This window comes from Aotus nancymaae, unplaced genomic scaffold (genome assembly GCF_030222135.1).
Source record: "Aotus nancymaae isolate 86718 unplaced genomic scaffold, 86718_ANA_hifiasm-v0.15.2.pri h1tg000016l, whole genome shotgun sequence".
NCBI classification, from domain to species: Eukaryota; Metazoa; Chordata; class Mammalia; order Primates; family Aotidae; genus Aotus; species Aotus nancymaae.
The window spans coordinates 7,202,272-7,220,901 of record NW_026988428.1 but is presented as its reverse complement, the minus strand read 5'-3'; the positions used below and the strand labels follow the sequence as shown (position 1 = coordinate 7,220,901).

Genomic DNA, 18,630 nt, shown 5'->3' with positions numbered 1-18,630 from the left:
TTCAGTTATGATTGAAGAATGACAAGTTGAGTTATAGAAATTCTCTATATTAATCTTAAATTCACATTTTCAGTGAAAACCAGTTTTTCAATTAGCTTTTCTCTTTCACTTTTATGTATGTTCCAATTCTACTTACTGAAATTTAATTTTATATCCATTAAGATAATTAAAAATTAGAGCTTTTTTAAAAATGTTTTTTTCTTTTCATTCTACTAATTTCACTTTATTATAATTTATAAAAGTACTGGACCACAATGGATTAAGGAACTATCCCTTCATCACAGATAGTTCAGCGACTCCTGATTTTTTGCTTTGTTTTGTTTTTGAGACGGAGTCTTGCTCTGTCGCCCAGGCTGGAGTGCAAGTGGCTCAATCTTGGCTTACTGCAACCTTCACCTCCGGTTCAAGCGATTCTTCAGCCTCAGCCTTCCAAGTAGCTGGGACTGCAGGTGCACGCCACCACGCCCAGCTAATTTTTAATAGAGATGAGGTTTCATCATATTGGCCAGGCTGGTTTTGAACTCCAGAAATCATCACCTACCTGCCTCAGTCTCCCAAAGTGCTGGGATTACAGGTGTGAGCTACTGCACCCACCTGACTCCTGTTTTATAGTGTACTTTCTGGAAGATTATTCAGCTTTCTCTTGAATCCTTTTAGTAACTAGGAGTTCACTATGTTTCCAAGGATCTAACTCCATTATTGGACAGTTTTCTTTTTTTTTTCTTTTTTTGAGGCAGAGTCTCACTCTGTCACCAGATGAGTGCAGTGGCATGATCTTGGCTTACTGCAACCCCTGCCTCGCAGGTTCAAGTGATTCTTCTGCCTCAGCCTCCCAGGTAGCTGGGACTACAGGCACGTGTCACCACGCCCAGCTAATTTTTTTGTATTTTTAGTAGAGATGGGGTTTCACTGTGTTGGCCAGGATGGTCTTGATGTCTTGATCTTGTGATCCGCCTGCGTTGGCCTCCCAAAGTGCTGGGGTTACAGGCATGAGCCACTGCACCTGGCCTTTTTTTTTTTTTTTTTTTAAATGAGATGGCATCTTCTCTGTCACCCAGGCTGGAGTGCAGTATGAAATCTCGGCTCACTGCAACCTCCACCTCCTGAGCTTAAGTGATTCTTGTGCCTCAGCCTCCCGAGTAGCTGGCGTTACAGGCAACCACCACCACACCTGGCTAATTTTTTTTTTGGCAGAGACAGGGTTTCACCATGTTGACCAGACTGGTCTTAAACTCCCGACCTCAGGTGATCTGCCTGCCTTGACCTCCCAAAGTGCTGTGATTATAGGCGTGAGACACCACACCCAACCATTATTGAACAGTTTTAATGGAAAGTGTTTCCTTATATCGAGTTGAAATCAGTCTGCTTATGTTTTCTAATCCTCAGACTTGATTATGGCCCTGAATCTATATGAAATAAATTTACTCCTATTTGAAAATACTTGTTATATTCCTTCTTATTTTTCCTTCAGCTTTATTTTTTCTTATTATTCATATGACATGTTTCCAGAACCCTCCCTATCCTGGTTGTCCTCCTCTAGACACATTCTTTTAATAATACATTTCTTAAAATGTATTACCCAGAACAACATAATATTTTTACTGTAGATAATATACTTTTGTGAATGGTGCTAATAATGCATTACTTTTTTTAGCAGTTATGTCACCCTGTTGATTTGCACTGAGTCATCATTTCTTAAGAGGGAATCAGGATATTAAAATAGTCTCCAAACTCAGCTGATTCCTTCTCCAAATATACTCTCCACCCTTGATTCCTTTTTGAGAGAAAAGAAAAATGCTTATTTTCATTGCTGAACTCACTGATTTTTAATTTTACCATTTAAATGTTAGCAACACAGCTGGTAATGTAACCAAAGATTTTTTGGCAGGGGGTGATGCATTCAGAGCCTTCATTCTAGCTACAGTGGAGGATGGGCTGGAACAGGAGCATGACAGCATGCCGGGCACACTAAGTGACTGATGGAGTCATTCGGCTGACCGACAGTAATGGCCTGGATTAAGGAAGAAGAGGGGACTAAGAGGTGCCAGAGATACATAGGAAATAAAAATTAATAGGCCTTGGCAACTAATTTTTTTTTTTAAGACAGAATCTTGCTGTGTCACCCGGACTGGGGTGCAATGGTACGATCTCGGCTCACTGCTACCTCTGCCTCCTGGGTTCAAGCAATTCTCATGCCTCAGCCTCCTTCGTGAGTAGCTGGGACTACAGGCTTGCGTCACTATGCCCAGCTAAGTTTTGTATTTTTAGTAGAGATGGAGTTTTGCCATTTTGGCCAGGCTGGTCTCGAACTCCTGACCTCAAATGATTTGCCTGCCCTGGCCTCCCAAAGTGCTGGGATTACAGGCATGAGCCACTGCACTGGGGTTGGCAACTAATTTATATGGGAATGACAGTAATTAATGAAAAAGTGGGGAGAAAAGCTGCTCTTGACATCTGAAAGCTGACTTGGCATTCATAGTTAGGCCATGTTATTTTCCTGTTGGGCTTAAGTCTCACAGAATACCAACGTTAAACAAGATGACTTAGACCTTAATAAAGTGAGAAGAAACAATTACACTTCATAATTTTGTCTAAGCACAGGCAAAAAGAGGATCACCATGCCATCCAGAAAATACCAAACATCACCCTATTTCAGCTAAAATGAGCAACTGCTACTTCTTTACCAGTGACAGCTTTGTCCCAGCTCTAGTCTGCCTCCCCTGTAGAAAAGATGTTTTGAGATAATCATGAAATTCTCTTTCTTTCTGGTAGTATTCAATCTGGAGCAAACCCATTTCCTTAGACCCTCTTCCAATCCCAGATTCTATACTAGGTTCTTCCAAACACTGTCTTACTGAGACACCCCATGGTTCCCCATGTTGTGTGTTCTTTGCTGCAATGAGTAATAAACTCAGCTTGTTTAGCTCGAGTTGTGTTCCTGATGGTCTCTGGTTGAAGGGTGTTGACATTAAGAATAATGTCAGAGTTTTTTGCTTGGACAGTCAGGTGTGAGTAGTGCCAGTAATAGAAATAAAGAATACTGGAGGAGAAGAAGAATATGTCTTCAGTTAAAAATTACCTTTGAGATATTAGTGGATTATTCCAAGTGGAGATATCCAAGAAGTAATTGGATAAATTTATGGCTCTGGAGTGCAAGAGAGATTTCTGTGCTGAATATCTATCTATTTATCCATCCATCCATCCATCCATCCATCCACCCACCCACCTACCTACCTACCTATCTATCTGTACCTACACATAATACACTCAGAAATATGTATTTGAGAGCTTTTTTGTTGTTGAGGCAGGATCTCTGTTCCTCAGGCTGGAGTACAGTGGCACTATCTTGGCTCACTGCAGCCTTGACCTCCTGTGCCCAAGCAATCCTCCCACCTCAGACTCCCAAGTAGCTGGGACTACAGGCACATACCATCACACCTTGCTCATTTTTCTATTTTTATTAGAGATGGAGTTTCACCATGTTACCAAGGATGGTCTCGAAGCCCTGGGCTCAAGCAATCTGCCTTTCTCGGCCTCCTAAAGTGTTGGGATTACAGGTATGAGCCACTGCACCCAGCCCACTGTGTATATAATAGTTGAAGCTGTAAGATTGGCAGAGAGCACCCAGAGAAGGAAAACAATGAGAAAAGAAAAGGGCTGAGGACAGAGCAGCAAAGAACATCCCATATACTTATGGGATGGGCAGAAAATGAGATACCCAGAAAAGACTCTTAGAAGAAGTTATCATTGAGGAAAAATAATCAGAAGTTAGAGGAGAGAGTTTCAAGGAGGAGGATGAGATTAGTAGTTTTATAGGCTGCTAAAAAGTCAAGTAAGGTAGCCCTTCAAGCTATTTGATATATATCCTCATCATTTTTGGAGCACCTCTTTATTTCCTGTCACAATGTTCAGGCTTCTCTTACACTTTCCTTCCTTAGCCCTGGAATCAGCCATTTCTCTAAGGAGTCCTGTATCCTTTTAGTGGAAAGTGATATCTAGAAACCAAGATCTGGTGCACCATTCCTTTTAAGAAGCTTGTCTGTGAAGGGTTATGGCTGTGTGATCACCTGTGGGACTGGAAGGACGGGATATCTGGCTCAGGTAAAGATGAGCAAAACATCGTTAGGCATGGTGGCTCATGCCTGTAATCCTGGCACTTTGGGAGGCCAAGGTGGGAGGATTGTTTGAGCCCAGGAGTTTGAGACCAGCCTGGGCAACATAGAGAGACCTTTTCTCTACGAAAAATAAAAAATAAGCCAGGCATGGTGGCAGGTACCTATAGTCCCAGCTACTCAGGAGGGTGAGGTGGGAGGATCCCTTCAGCCTGGGAGCTTGAGGTTGCTGCACTGACCCAGGGCAACAAAGTAAAACCCTGTCTCAAAACCAAAAAACAAAAAACATGCAAAGCAGAGATGGTATGATCAGAACTGAAGCTTAAGGTCAGGCGTGGTGGCTCACACCTGTAATCTCAGCACTTTGGGAGGCCAAGGTGGGTAGATCAACTGAGGTCAGGAGTTTGAGACCAGCCTGGCCAACATGGTAAAACCCCTTCTCTACTAAAAATACAAAAATTAGCTGGGCATGGTGGCGCGTGCCTCTAATCCCAGCCACTCGGGATGCTGAGGAGCAAGAATCACTTGAGCCTGGGAGGCGGAGGTTGCAGCGAGCCAAGATTGTGCCACTGCACTCCAGCCTGGGCAACAGAGCGATAGACTGTCTCAAAAACAGCAGCAAACTGAAGCTTAATGTCAGAAGCAGGTTTAAAGATGATTTGACCTTAAGTCCCAGAGTAGCAAATAGAGCTCCTAAGGTTAGGATTCGTTTTTTAAGAAATGTGGAAGCTCTGCCTCCCAGTAGACACGAAGTGCTCACGCAGAGGAAAGAGGCCATCTGCTCAGGCTGGGCACCAAGCAAAACCTGAAGTCACCTTTGAAATGTTCGGGAAAGCTACCTGTGCTGAGAATTTTATCCTGGTGTATATATATACACCAGCTTTGTATAAACAAAGCAGTTATCACTTTGTTTATTAAAGTGAGAATTATTTTATTGACTTTAATATTTTTCATTATTAAGGAAATAATGGAATGTGTCGGTTCTATTAATTGAACTAAAATCTTCCAAAGAAGGCTGAAGCATCCGAAGCATGTTTGCTCTGGGAAATGCCCATTTTCCTTCCAGAAATGCCTCACAAGGGGATTCCCCCTCCTGGCCATAGCAGATTGGACTTGAGGTGAGTATATTAAGTAGGGCTGACCCATTTACGGTGTTTTGGTCCTTGGTAAGCACATGACTCACACCAGGCCAAGGAGGGTCCTTTCTCAGGATTTGAAAAACCAAAGCTGGCCCAAGAGGGTTATTCTCTTTCTAGGACCAACAGAGACAGAGGACATGAGGTTTGTTTGTGGCACAGTTCCTAGGAAGAAGCCAGCTCAAGAGAAACAGATGAAGAGAGAAGCTTCCAGGCAGTGTTGGAACCTCTGATCCTGGTCTGTGAGGCCCCAGTGTGCTCTTGCTGTCTCAGAATCATGTGAGCCTCTCTTCCAACACAGATTCCTTTCGGCCTCAGCTAGTTTGACTTTGGGTTTCAATCACATTTCACCAAAAAAAGAGAGACCACGCTCACAAAGTGACTTCAAATAAGCTTGGTTTTAATTTACATTGTCAAAAGCTAACTTCCTTTTGATAAGTGTCAAAAGCTAACTTCCTTTTGATAAGTATCTCATATATCCCACCCAAAATGCTAAGAAATAAAGTGGTCACAAATGGGTGATGAATTTTTCCTAATAAAAGCAGCAATTGTTCAAAATTATTTTTTCTATCTTTACCTAATATTAGAACATTTATCCAGGCAACCCCCCAAGGATCTCTTTCTTATGGATCGCCTTAGTCTAAATTATATTTCCACTTCTATCACATGATTGCACTGAATGTATATTATCACTTTACTCAAATACTTTCTTCTCTAAAGCAACAAGAAGTAAATCATTTGTAAGAAAAAGTACATACATCACTTTCTTATTTTCTTCCCTTAAGTTACATAAAATTTCCCAGATACCTACTGAAGCTCATAGTATCTCTAACCATGACTTATTTTAATAGGTTGGACTGTCCCTATTTGCTCTTTTATATTTCCAAGTTCCTAAGGCTAAGCAGAAACCCTAATCCTTGTGTTTGTCCAGACAAGTGCTAATTTCAAAGACAGCTATCTAAGCTGGTTAGCGGTTTTGTTCTTTGAAAAGAATCCTGAGTTTGCTTATAACAGCAGGGTTAATCGTTGCACCAGTAGTTTTTGTTTGTTTATTTTTGTTTTGTCCACACATTCGTAGAGCATCAGCCTCCTATTTCCTTCTGGGATTCACCATTTCTCCATTTGCAGTCTGAGATCTCAGTGGCACTCTGACCCCCTGCATTAGGAGCAGAGTCACGGCCCCAGGCCAAGACAACCTGCGTATGTGTTCCTGAAGTGGGCACATGACCTAAGCCAGTACAATTAGAGGACAGCTCAAGACTTTTATGAATGCCACCAACAGATAAGTTTTTCTCTCTGTTGGACATGACCTTGAGGGACTATGAGGCTGGCATTTCTGCAGCCATCTTATGACCATGAAAAGATTATCTGAGAATTAAGTCAGCCCAAAGGTCCTCTGAGAGATGGAGAAAGGGAAACCAGGTCCTAATTACTTGCTAATTACCTGAGCCAAAAAAGTAACTTTTCTGCTAAAGCCCATTCAAATGGATCTTTCTGTTACTTAAAACCAAAAGATTCCTTTTGTTTGTTTGTTTTGCCATCAACTCTTCTTTTGCTGCTAGCACAGTCCACCAAGCCTACCACCATAGCAGGGTCCAGGTCCAGCCCACCGCTCTGCAACTGGGTCTCCTGCAGGCTCCAGTCATCTGGAGGGGGCCCTGACAGCATCTGGAGACACCCAGGCCAGAGGTGAGGGGTGAAATGGGCTGAGCTCACGGTTAGGGTTCCCCTAGACCCCTCTGGAATTCCTACTTCCTGCTCCCTGCCAAGAGGGGCACCCCAAATCCTCCAGAGGGCTGGGATGGATTAGAGTTGAGAATGGGGCACCCTCAAAGCCCATGGGTCCCTGTGAACCCCTGGATTCAGAAGGCCCTGGCAGGCATCCCGGCCGCCCTCACCCGGATCCCCATCCCCAGGAGCTGGCGAGGATGGAGGGTGGAGGTTCAGAGAAGAGTGAGGGGCAGTGGGGGCTTCTCCCCGGGGGCCATCCTTGTGTGTCCACGCGGTTCCTTAGCACAGGTGCAGGAGGCCATCAGGAGTCAGGGCCAGGCGTCAGGGTCCCAGCGTCACAGGAGGACGGGCCACAGCAGGAGGCTGTAGAGACGCAGGGCAGTGGCCACGCCCACGCCTCCGTCACGGCCACCATCGCCCAGTGGTAGAAACTCACTCAGGCCGTGCAGCAGACTCCCAGGGGCAGGGGTGCAGGCTCTGGATGACCATGACTACCAGCCCGTTGGCCACTTTATCCGAGAAGCTCATGAGGTCGCCCGTCATGGCCAGCGAGGTGACAAGGATGGTGGCACAGCTGGAGTCCCGCGGCACAGCCGCTGCGTACACAGCCACGCCCAGCTCCTCCGCGAGCGCCACTCCGCGGCAAACGCCAGGATCACCAGTTGGCCCGAGAAGTAGGTCATGTTCCTCCCGATGCACTGGTTGTTGGGCTTCATGAGGAAGGAGAAGCCGCTGAGGTACATCACCAGGGGAATGGTCGTGATGAGCTTCTTGGGCAGATTGAGAGAATAGGCGAGGTACACACATGTAGGTCTGAGACAGGTTCACGATGCCCACCTGGTAGAAAACTGGCTCCCAGAAGCCCAGTGCTTCCAGAGCAGCGGGGCTGGGCGACGGCGGGGGCCAACAGGGGGCTGTGCTGGCCAGGCTCCTCTGCGCGCGGCCAGCGCCTCTCCTGGGTGCCTGGGTGGAACAGCAGCAAGAACACGTCGCCGACACCCACCACCAGCAGGGACAGGTTCCGGAACATGGGTACGTCCTGGCCCCCCAGCTAGTCGCTGATGCTGATGTCCTGGGTGGGCTCTGCCCGCGACGAGCCCTGCAGGTGCAGCAGGAGCCAGGCGGCGCCGTAGACGGTGATGTTGGCCACCAGGTGAACATATACCTGAGTGCACTGAGCTCCACCTTCTCATGACAACCAAAAGATTCTTAACTGCTTTTAAACTTTCAGCAAGTGCCTTTCAAACCTTGTCCACCCTTTAGGATCCTACATGTGATTCTGCAAACTAACCCTCCTGCCCTCAAATCGTCTTTCATTGCTTTAATTTTGCCCATGATCTTTTTGAGACATAAACTGACTCTGTTTTATCTCATTTTAATTCTGTTATTTCCAACTATGGATTAAAGATAATCTTTGCCTTCCTATTGCATTAGCCAGTTTCAGTCTGTTAAATTTCTTATTTATTTATTTATTTATTTATTTTGCTCTGTAGATCAGGCTGGAGTGCAGTGGCATGATCTCAGCTCACTGCAACCTCTGCCTCCTGGGCTCAAGCAATTCTCGTACCCTAGCCTCTGAATAGCTAGGATTAGAGGTATGTGCCACCACGCCTGGATGATTTTTTTGTATTTTTCGTAGAGATGGAGTTTCACCATGTTGGCCAGACTGGTCTCGAACTCCTAACCTCAAGTGATCTGCCTGCCTCGGCCTCCCAAAGCGCTGGGATTATAAGGGTGAGCCACTGCCTGGCCTGGTCTGCTAGATTTCTTAATTTCAGAAGGAAATTGTAGCTATGAGGAAGAGAACCCAAGGAGACATTCGACAGTTCTGAAATATTAAAAACAAATATGATTAACCCCGCCTTGAAAGATTCTATGTAATCGAAGTTTGGTTCAATCTGTCTTTTTTTCCTGTAGCTTCCTTAGGTGTCTTACCCCAGCTTCCCAGCCTTTTTTCTCCAGCTAAATTCTCCTTGCTGTCCTTTGACAGCTGTTTTGAACGGTTCCCAGGGGAGTCAGCCAGGGGAAGTCTGAAATCTATATTAAATTCAGGCGAGGGGCTGACATTCATTAATGCTCTAGGGTATCCTGGCCCCTAGGTCATTCACATCAAGGAGAGAATGGAAGTGGTCTATCCACTTCCATTCTGGCCCCTAATCCTTCTCTAGACCAAAGCCAGGGTGCTTGATTTGCAGTGCAAATCTGATGTCACTTCTGTGCTTTCAACGCTTTAGCATGTGTATTTCATTTTTTAAAACTTTTTATGCACAGATCTTCAGTACAGTTTGACGAGTTTTGATAATTGGATATACCTGTGAAACCACCACCCTAAACAAGATCATAGACTATCCCATCATCTCAGAAAGTTCCCTTGCTCCCCATTTCAACCTCTTCTTACCCCCAACCCCAGAGGCAACCATTTCTGATTTTTGTCTATTTTTTGATTTCATGCAAACATAGTCATACAAGATAGACTTTTTTGTGCCATGCTAATTTTACTGTACATAATCTTTCTGAGATTCTCCTGTGGTGGTGTGTGATCAGTAGGCTGTTCCTTTTCAATGTTGAGTGTGAATGCTGTATGAATATATGGCTTTTTTTTTTTTTTTTTTTTTTGAGACAGAGTCTCACTCTGTCACCCAGGTAACCAGGCTACAGTGCAGTGGCGCGTATCTGGGCTCATTGCAACCTCTGCCTCCTGGGTTCAAGCTATTCTCCTGCCTCAGCCTCCCAAGTAGCTGAGATTATAGGCATGTACTACCACAACCAGCTAATTTTTGTATTTTTAGTAGAGACAGGGTTTCACCACGTTGGCAGGCTGGTCTTGAACTCCTGACCTCAGGTGATGTGCCCACCTCAGCCTCCCAAAGTGCCGGGATTTCAGGCATGAGCCACTGTGCCTGGCCTATGGCAATTTATTTATCCACTATCCTGTTGATTGACATTTGGGTTGGTTCCAGCTTGGAGCTATTTTAAGCCTGCTATGAATATTTGTCTTCAAGTCCTTTGTGAATACAAGTTTTCATTTCTCTCAGGTAATTGCCTATGAGTAGACTCACCAGATCATAGAGCCTTTGAAAGTCTAAAGACCCATTGTTTTTAGGATGAAGACCCAAACCTAAGGTCCTGTATAGTCCTGACTGTCTCTCTGGAGACATCCTGCATGCTTGCCACTTCCCTTAACTCTGAACTTCACCCTCTATGTTCTTCCCTCTGCCCGAAACATGCTTCCTTGTTTCTCCTCCTGTTAACCTTGACTCACTCTTCAGATGTAAACACTGACATTAAGGTAAAGACCCATATTACAGGCATTCCCAACTCTGTGTTCTTGATGCCCTAGTACTTACCAAGACTGTGGCTCTATATTGACATGTATGAATATTTGTTTAATGTTTGCTTCTCGTGCAGCAGCAAGCGTCACTAGGGCAGATGTGTTTGTTTTATTCACACAGTGCCTAGCCTAGCTTCTGGCAGATAGTAAGCACTCAACAAACCACTGTTGGATGCATAAATGATGACTGCTCTATACCCCACTGCGGATTTTCTTCTCTACTTTGGTAAAGTCCCATTTGATCACCCAGAGAAGAAACCCTCTGTGTTCTCATCATGGATTTCTTCATGACCTGGACACAGCAAGAGGGGAAATGATCAGGCAATCAATGACGTTCAGGCTGCCTGGCTTCCAGGAAAGAGAAAAGCTTAAACTTCAATCTTGATCATTCTTGTCCTAAACAGACCATTATGTAAACCAAATTCCTGCTAAACAGGCTTCCGATCCAAATAAGACAACAAGGCAATGCAGTTAGCAAATATTTCACCTTGAAGGAGGCCAAGACATTTGTTCCTGGTGTTTCTTCCCCTTGGTTTATCTTCTGGAACACCGGGTACTGGGGGCATTCTCAAGACGGCATTGCGTTTCTTGGAAAGTGGGACTGTTTTTTTGGTAGAAAGTTGTTCCAGAGGCCAGATGTGGTGGCTCACTCCTGTAATCCTAGCACTTTGGGAGGCCGAGGCATGCGGATCACCTGAGGTTAGGAGTTGAAGACCAGCCTGGCTAACTTGGTAAAACCCGGTTTCTACTAAAAATACAAAAAAAATTAGCTGGGCGTTGTGGTGGGCACCTGTAATCCCAGCTACTTGGCTGGCTGAGGCAGGAGAATGGCTTGAACCCTGAGAAGTGGAGGTGGCAGTGAGCTGAGAATGTGCCATTGCACTCTAGCCTGGGTGACAAGAGTGAAACTCCATCTCAAAAAAAAAAAGTTGTTCCAGAAAAAAATTAGAGTCCATAATGCTCTTCCATCAATAAAATTTGTTTCCCACATGGAAATGCACAACTGTGGGGCATTTTTACTCTCTGAGTGGCCAGAGTGGAGGTGCTGAATTGAAAGACACATTTAACAACATGCTGTTACTGTAAGTAAGGCTATTGAAGTGTTTTGCTATGCATCCCCCCAAAATCCCAATATATGCAGTAAGGAAGATGATTAATATAATCTCACATACCTTCATATGACTCTGTCTTTCTCATGGATAATTTTCTCCCTAGGTGGGCTTTTTGTCTTTGCAAAAAGAGTGCAAATCAAAGTGATCCTAAGCAGATGAGCTGTAAGTGTTAAAGAAAACAACATTAGTTTGTATCACCACCAGACTACTTTTATTGCTATCAGAAAATGAAAGTGTTTTAGGAAACAGCAAATCCCTATAAAAGGAATAGAATGATGTCCCCCAGTCTTGAAATAGGGATTGGTGGTTCTTGGAGAGGATTTGAGGAAGTCAAAGGTGATAATATACGTTAGAAAGTTTGCTAAATTATTTGTCAATTAACCGTTCATACCCTTTGATGCAGTAATTCTTTTCCTATATGTCTGTCCCAAAGCATTCATCATAGATATAGACAAGGGTTTATAAACAAGGAAGGTAATTGCTGCATTATGTATAATATGGAGAAATTGGAAATGGTTTAAACATTTAACAAAAAGAGAATGGCTGAATATATTCTGAGGCCTGTTTATCCTATAATATTAAATTTAATATTTGCAAAGAGTACTTAACAACATAGAAAAATATTCTAGTGAAAGAAGTACCTACATAAGGGCCTGAAATATTGTAGGCACTCAGTAAATATTTGTTCATTAGTACATAAATGCATTGCTTTTTAAAAATTAAATTGGGCTGGGTATAGTGGCTCACACCTATAATCCCAGCACTTCGGGAGGCTGAGGCGGATGGATCACTTGAGGCCAGGAGTTCAAGACCACCCTGGCTAACAGGGTGAAACCAAGTCTCTACCAAAAATACAAAAATTAACAGGGTGCGGTGACAGGCACCTGTAATCCCACCTACTTGGGAGGCTGAGGCAGGAGAATCAGTTGAACCCGGGAGGCAGATTGCAGCAAGCCAAGATGGTGCCACTGTACTCCAGCCTGGGTGGCCAGGCAAGACTCTGTCTCAAAAAAAAAATTAAATTGAATTAAAAAAATTAACGCATAATAGATGTACATATTTTGGGGGTACAAGTGATGGATTACTTTTTATTTTAAAATATTTTGTTTATTTTTATTATTCTTTTGTACTTGATCTTAGCCAAAAGGCTGAGAAGCAATTATTATTATTATTATTTGAGACAGGGACTCACTCTGTCACTCAAGCTGGTGTGCAGTGGTGTTCACTGCAACCTCAACCTCCTGGGCTCAAAGGATCCTCCTGCTTCAGCCTCCTGAGTGCGTGTCACTGTGCCTGGCTAATTTTTTAATTTTTTGTAGAGATGGTGTCTCAGTGTTGCCCAGCTTGGCCTCAGACTTGGTTTCAGCTATCCTCCTGCCTCGGCCTCCCAAAGTGCTGGCATTATAGGTGTAAGCCACTGCACCCAGCCTGGATTACTTTTATAATTAAAGCAAAAAAATGATTTAAAAATCTGGCAGAGAAATGAAGGTTAACATAAAACAACAACAACAACAACATAGACAATGTTAACATTCCTGGAAAAGCATTGAATGGAAGAAGGAAAGAAGATGAAAACAACTCCTTCTGTCCCTCCCTCAGAATAAACAACCAAAAACTTGATCTTGAATATGGGCCCGTAGAAGAAATGCTCTTTCAGAACATTTTAGATGGAAATAGAGTCCATATGCAGTACTGGGCATGCTTTCATCTAAAATGAGCTTCGGTTAATAGTTCTAGAGCACTTTGTGTATGCTAACAATTTTTTCTGAGATCTTGGTTTGAGGATCCTTCCTAATTTAGAGAATTTTATTCATTCACTGTTTTGTTAGGTGAAGAGTTGGAAATATTTCTGTCTCATTAAACAGCCTCAGTTCAAAGACAGAACACCTGCCTGATTCTCTACTCTTGGTCATCTAAAATAAAGACTGGCAACTGTGGGCATTCCTGAAAAGTGTTTGCCTTGTCCATTTGAGCCTATTTTTAAAGAATGACTCATGGCCAATCTGCACTTCAGCTTTTGATACTTAAGAGTAAGAGAGAGAGAGAGAGAGAGAGAGAGAGAGAGAGAGAGAGAACGCGCGCGCGTGCGAGAGAGTGTGTGAATGTGTGTGTGTGTGTGTGTGTAGAGGAATGGTGGATAGAGGTACAAAAAGAAAATGAACAAAGAAATGTGGGTTGGAAGCCATACTCTAAGCTAAAGCCTGCACCTAATTGGAAATTAGGGGCCAACCTACACCTACAGTGGTATAAAACTAAGATCAGGACAAAGCCATCGAAGTCCAAGGTTACTCCAGGGGACAGATACATGGGTGTGAAGCAAATGACACCGTGACTCAGTGTATGGGCAGACCCAGCTTTGAGGAGTCTGGGGAAATGTTAAAATTTTGGAAACCCTCTTGAAGAAAAGAATACCATTTTAGGATACAAATACGGATGCTCCTCAACTTAGATGGAATTGCATCCTGATATAGCTACCATAAATTGAAATATTCTAAGTCAGAAATGTGGCCAGGTATGGTGGCTCATGCCTGTAATCCCAGCATTTTGAGAGGCCAAGGTGGGAGGATTGCTTGATCCCAGGAATTCTAGATCAGCCTGGGCAACATAATAGACCCTGTCTCTACAAAAAAATTTAAAAATTAGCTCAGCGTGGTGACACATCCCTATAGTCCTAGCTACTAGGGAGACTGAGGTGGGAGGATCATTTGAGCCTGGGAAGTAGAGACTGCAGTGAGCCATGATGGCACCACTGCACTCTAGCCTTGGTGACAGAATGAGATCGTATCTCAAAAAAAAAAAAGAAAAGAAAGAAAAAAGAACAAAAAGGAAATGTACCCCTAACCTACTGAATATCATAGCTCAGCCTGGTCTGCCTTAACTGTGCTCAGGACACTTACATGAGTCTACAGCTGGACAAAATCATTGAACACAAGTGTGTTTTATAATAAAGTGTTGAACATCTCATGTAATGTACTGAATACAGTACATTGTAGAGTACAGTATCGGTTGTTTACCCTCGTGATCTCGTGGCTGGCTGGGATCTGCGGTTGGTACCACTGCCCAGCATCTCAAGAGACTATCTATTGCATATTGCTAGCCCAGGAAAAGATCACGATTCAAAATGCAAAGTATGATTTCTACTGAGTGTGTATCACTTTTACACCATTGTAAAGTCAAAAAATCGTAAGTCGGGGACCATCTGTACAATAATAAGACAACGTGGCAGTGATTACTAAACACATAAATACATCCACTAAACCCGACTTTGTGTATCCTAAGTCAACTTTCCCCAAGCCAGATAATGTCCAGAGGCACTCCAGAGTTCTCTGACACAAGAGAGATTGTGATGGAAGAAAAGTCAGAGAGAAAGGACTTATTTGTTAGCATGCACAGCCAGGTGTGGTGGCTCATGTCTGTAATCCCAGCACTTTAGGAGACAGAGGCTGGTAGATCACCTGAGGTCAGGAGTCAGAGACCAGCCTGGCCAACATGGTGAAACCCTGTCTCTACTAAAAATACAAAAATTAGCTAGGTGTGGTAGCAGGTGCCTGTAATCCCAGCTACTTGGGAGGCTGAGGCAGGAGAGTCACTTGAACCTGGGAGGCAGAGGTTGCAGTGAGCCAAGAGCATCCCATTGCACTCCAGCCTAGGCAACAAGAGTGAAACTCCATCTCAAAAAATAAAATAAAGGCCGGGTATGGTAGCTCATGCTTGTAATCTTAGCACTTTGGGAGGCTGAGGCAAGCAGATTGCCTAAGCTCAGGAGTTCAAGACCGGCCTGGGCAACACAGTGAAATCCCATCTCTACTAAAATACAAAAAAAAAAAAAAAAAAGTAGCTGGGTGTGGTGGCACGAGCCTGTAGTCCCAACTACTCAGGTGGCTGAGGCAGGAGAATCACTTGAACCTGGGAGGTGGAGGTTGCAGTGAGCTGAGATCACACCACTGCAGTTCAGCCTGGGCAACAGACCAAGACTCCGTCTCAAAAAAAAAAAAAAAAGAATTTTATTTTAATTTCTTAAAAGGTATGCACACGTTCCATTTTGATACTGTCAAAATGCCCTCAGAAAAGTTGTTGTCTGTGGGCCCACAATAGTATACAAGCACTCTCTTATCCCTCAACAAAACTGAGTGAGATTCTTTCCTAATCCCTGCAAACCTGCTGGGTAAAAAATAGCTTATTGTCAATTATATTTGCTATTTTTATTATTAGCTTGATGATGACTAATTTTATGTGTAATTTGGCTAGGCTCCGGTACCCAGTTTTTGGTCAAACACCAGTCTAGATGTTGCTGTGATGGTGTTTTTTTTTTTTAGGTGAGACTAGTATTTAGGCTGGGTACGGTGGGTCATGCCTGTAATCCCAGCACTTTGGGAGGCCTAGGGGAGAGGATTGCTTGAGTCCAGAAGTTCAAGACCAGCCTGGGTGACATGACAAAACCTTGTCTCAAAAAAAAAAAAAAGAAAGAAAAGAAAAGAAAATTAGCCAGCATGGTGGTGTGTACCTGTAGTCCCAGCTACTTGGGAGGCTGAAGTGGGAGGATGGCTTGAGGCTGGGACATTGAATCAGTAGTGAGCCATAATCACACTACTGCACTCCAGTCTGGGCAACACAGTGAGACCCCATCTCAAACAAAACAAAACAGTATTTAAATCAGTAGACTTTGAGTAAAGCAGATTACCTCCATAATGTTGGTAGGTTTTGTGTTCCTTATGAGACTCTAATACCTAATGATCTGAGGTGGAACAGTTTCATCCCAAAACCATCCCCCGACCCCGGTCTGTGGAAAAATTGTGTTTCATGAAACTGGTCCCTGGCGCCCAAATTGTTGGGGACCCCTGTACTAGAAGAACTCATGTTGGGATTAAGAGTGAATCCACCCTCATCCGTGTGTCCTCCACATGAGGGATGCCCTCTTGCTCCTCCACTACCTTTTCTTCTACATCTCAGACTTCTTGGAGGGTCTCTGTTTCTTGAAGGAGGTGGTGGTCTCCACCTACCACCACTTTCAAAAGATGGTTCATTGGCTTGCTCTGCTTGAATTGCTTTTCCATCCAAAGACTTTCCAGTCATATCTTTGGCAGCATTTTTAGCATCTGCAGGGCTCTCAAAAGTAATCAGTGCAAAGCCTCTGGACACGTTTTCCCCATCCTTCATCAAAAGAACCTCCACTATGAGGCCATATTTCCCAAATACTGCTTCAAGAGCCTTTTCATTGGGTTTTGTATTAAGGCCACCTATGAACAGCTTGCCAGGTTGATCTACTTCCACAATTTTGCTCCTTTTCCAGATTTTCCTGAGATCTCACCTTTATGCTCCCCTGGGTGACCACTAGCTAAACTAATTTAAATGTCTCTTTATATATAAGTACACATACACACACACACACACACACACACACACACACATCCTATGGGTTCTGTTTCCCTGGAGAACCTTCTCTAATACAATTAGTGAGGTTACCTAGGTCAAATGTTTATTGGTCATCTGTATTTCATTTTATCTTATTCCCTTCCCCCTTCCCTTTCCTCTTTCCTCCTCCTCCTCCTTTCCCTCTCTTCTTTTTCCTTTTGTTCTTTGCCCAGATCTTTTTTAGATCCTCTGTGTGAACAGGGGTCCCTCAGAGTGAGGGGTACTAGCCTATATTCCCTAATTTGCTGAGAGTAAAGAGTCTCTTTGACTAGGGATTTGTACTACCAGTGAGATTGTGCAAATAAATACATTAAGTAAATAAAGCTAAGTAATGGAGAAGGCTGCTTAGTTATGGGAACTTACTTTCAAAACCAGTTCCTCCTTCATTTATCAGTTAACAGCCAAATGCAGAATTTCCTGTTTTTTCTTTTTTCTTCCTTTTCTTCTTAGCAAGTGATGTCATCACAGCTACCTAGAAGAATGATTTCCCACAGTGACGCAGGTTCTGTGATGTCATTGGCATCACAAAAGCCAGCAAGGAAATTTGCTATCGGTATGTGTTTACTGAAATTACTAAGCAAATTATTTTTAAGCTTTCTGGGAAAGAAACCCTTCAGTTAAAGTAAACATCTAAGAAATTGTTATTATACAAAGAAATTCTGTCCTTTATCTTCCAGGGAGAGAATGCCTGCAACCTCAAGGAACTAAACAGGCCTGGTATAAGAGAGAGTTCTACTCTGGGGATATTTAGTGGACTAAGTATCTGTGCCAGTGGTCCCCAACCTTTTTTGGCACCAGGGACCTGTTTCATGGAAGATAATTTTTCCATAGACTGGGGTGGGGGATGGTTTTGGGATGAAACTGCTTCACCTCAGATCATCACACATTAGTTAGATTCTCATCAGGAGCGGGCAACCTAGATCCCTCACATGTGCAGTTTGTGCTCCTCTGAGAATCTAGTGCTGCCACTGAGCTGATAGGAAGCCACGCTCAGGTGGTAATGATCACTCATCTGCTGCTCACTTCCTGCTGTGTGGTCTGGTTCCTACAGGACATGGATTGGTACTGGTCCGCAGCCCGGGGGTTAGGGACCCCTGATCTATGCCAAAATGGTAACTATCTTCAGATTGGCTAGGCTGGTAACTGGACTATTGTTCAAGCAACCAGACCTGTCCTGATAAAGCCTGGAAGTGTCTCGCTTTCTCTATCCAAAGTCAGATCTCCGGAACAGGATCTCCCTTCCCTTTAATGGAAGTAGAGGTGCTAGTTTTGACTGCTGTAACAAATTACTACAGACTGGGTGGCTCAAAACCCCAGAAATTTATTCTCTGACAGTTCTGAGGCCAAAAGTTCAAACACAAGGTGTCGGCAGGACTGGCTCCCTCTGCAGTATGAAGGGAGAGTCTGTTCCACGCCTGGCTCCTGTCTTCTGGAGGCTGCTGCCATCCTTGGCATTCCTTGGCTCGTAGGCGCATCTCTCTGATCTCTACCTCCATCTGCATGGCCCCTTTTCCATGTGTCTTCTCCCTTCTCTTCACATCTCTTCTTTTTTTTTTTGAGTCAATATCTTGCTCTGTTGCCCAGGCTGAAGTGCAATGGCACTATCATGGCTTATTGCAGCCTTGACCTTCCAGGCTCAGATGATCCTCCTGCCTCAGACCCCGAGTAGCTAGGACCACAGGCATGTGCCACAATGCCCAGCTGAGTTTTCAATTTTTAGTAGCGATGGGGGTCTCACTATGTTATCCAGTCTGGTCTTGAACTCCTGGGCTCAAGCAATCTTCCTGCCTCGGCCT

General features: G+C 43.9%; 1 pseudogene; it reads right to left on the bottom strand.

Annotated features, from left to right (window-relative positions):
* Positions 1-7,287: 7,287 nt before the first annotated feature.
* LOC105728887 (major facilitator superfamily domain-containing protein 12-like) lies at positions 7,288-10,137 on the bottom strand (annotated as a pseudogene).
* Between the last annotated feature and the right edge of the window lie 8,493 nt (positions 10,138-18,630).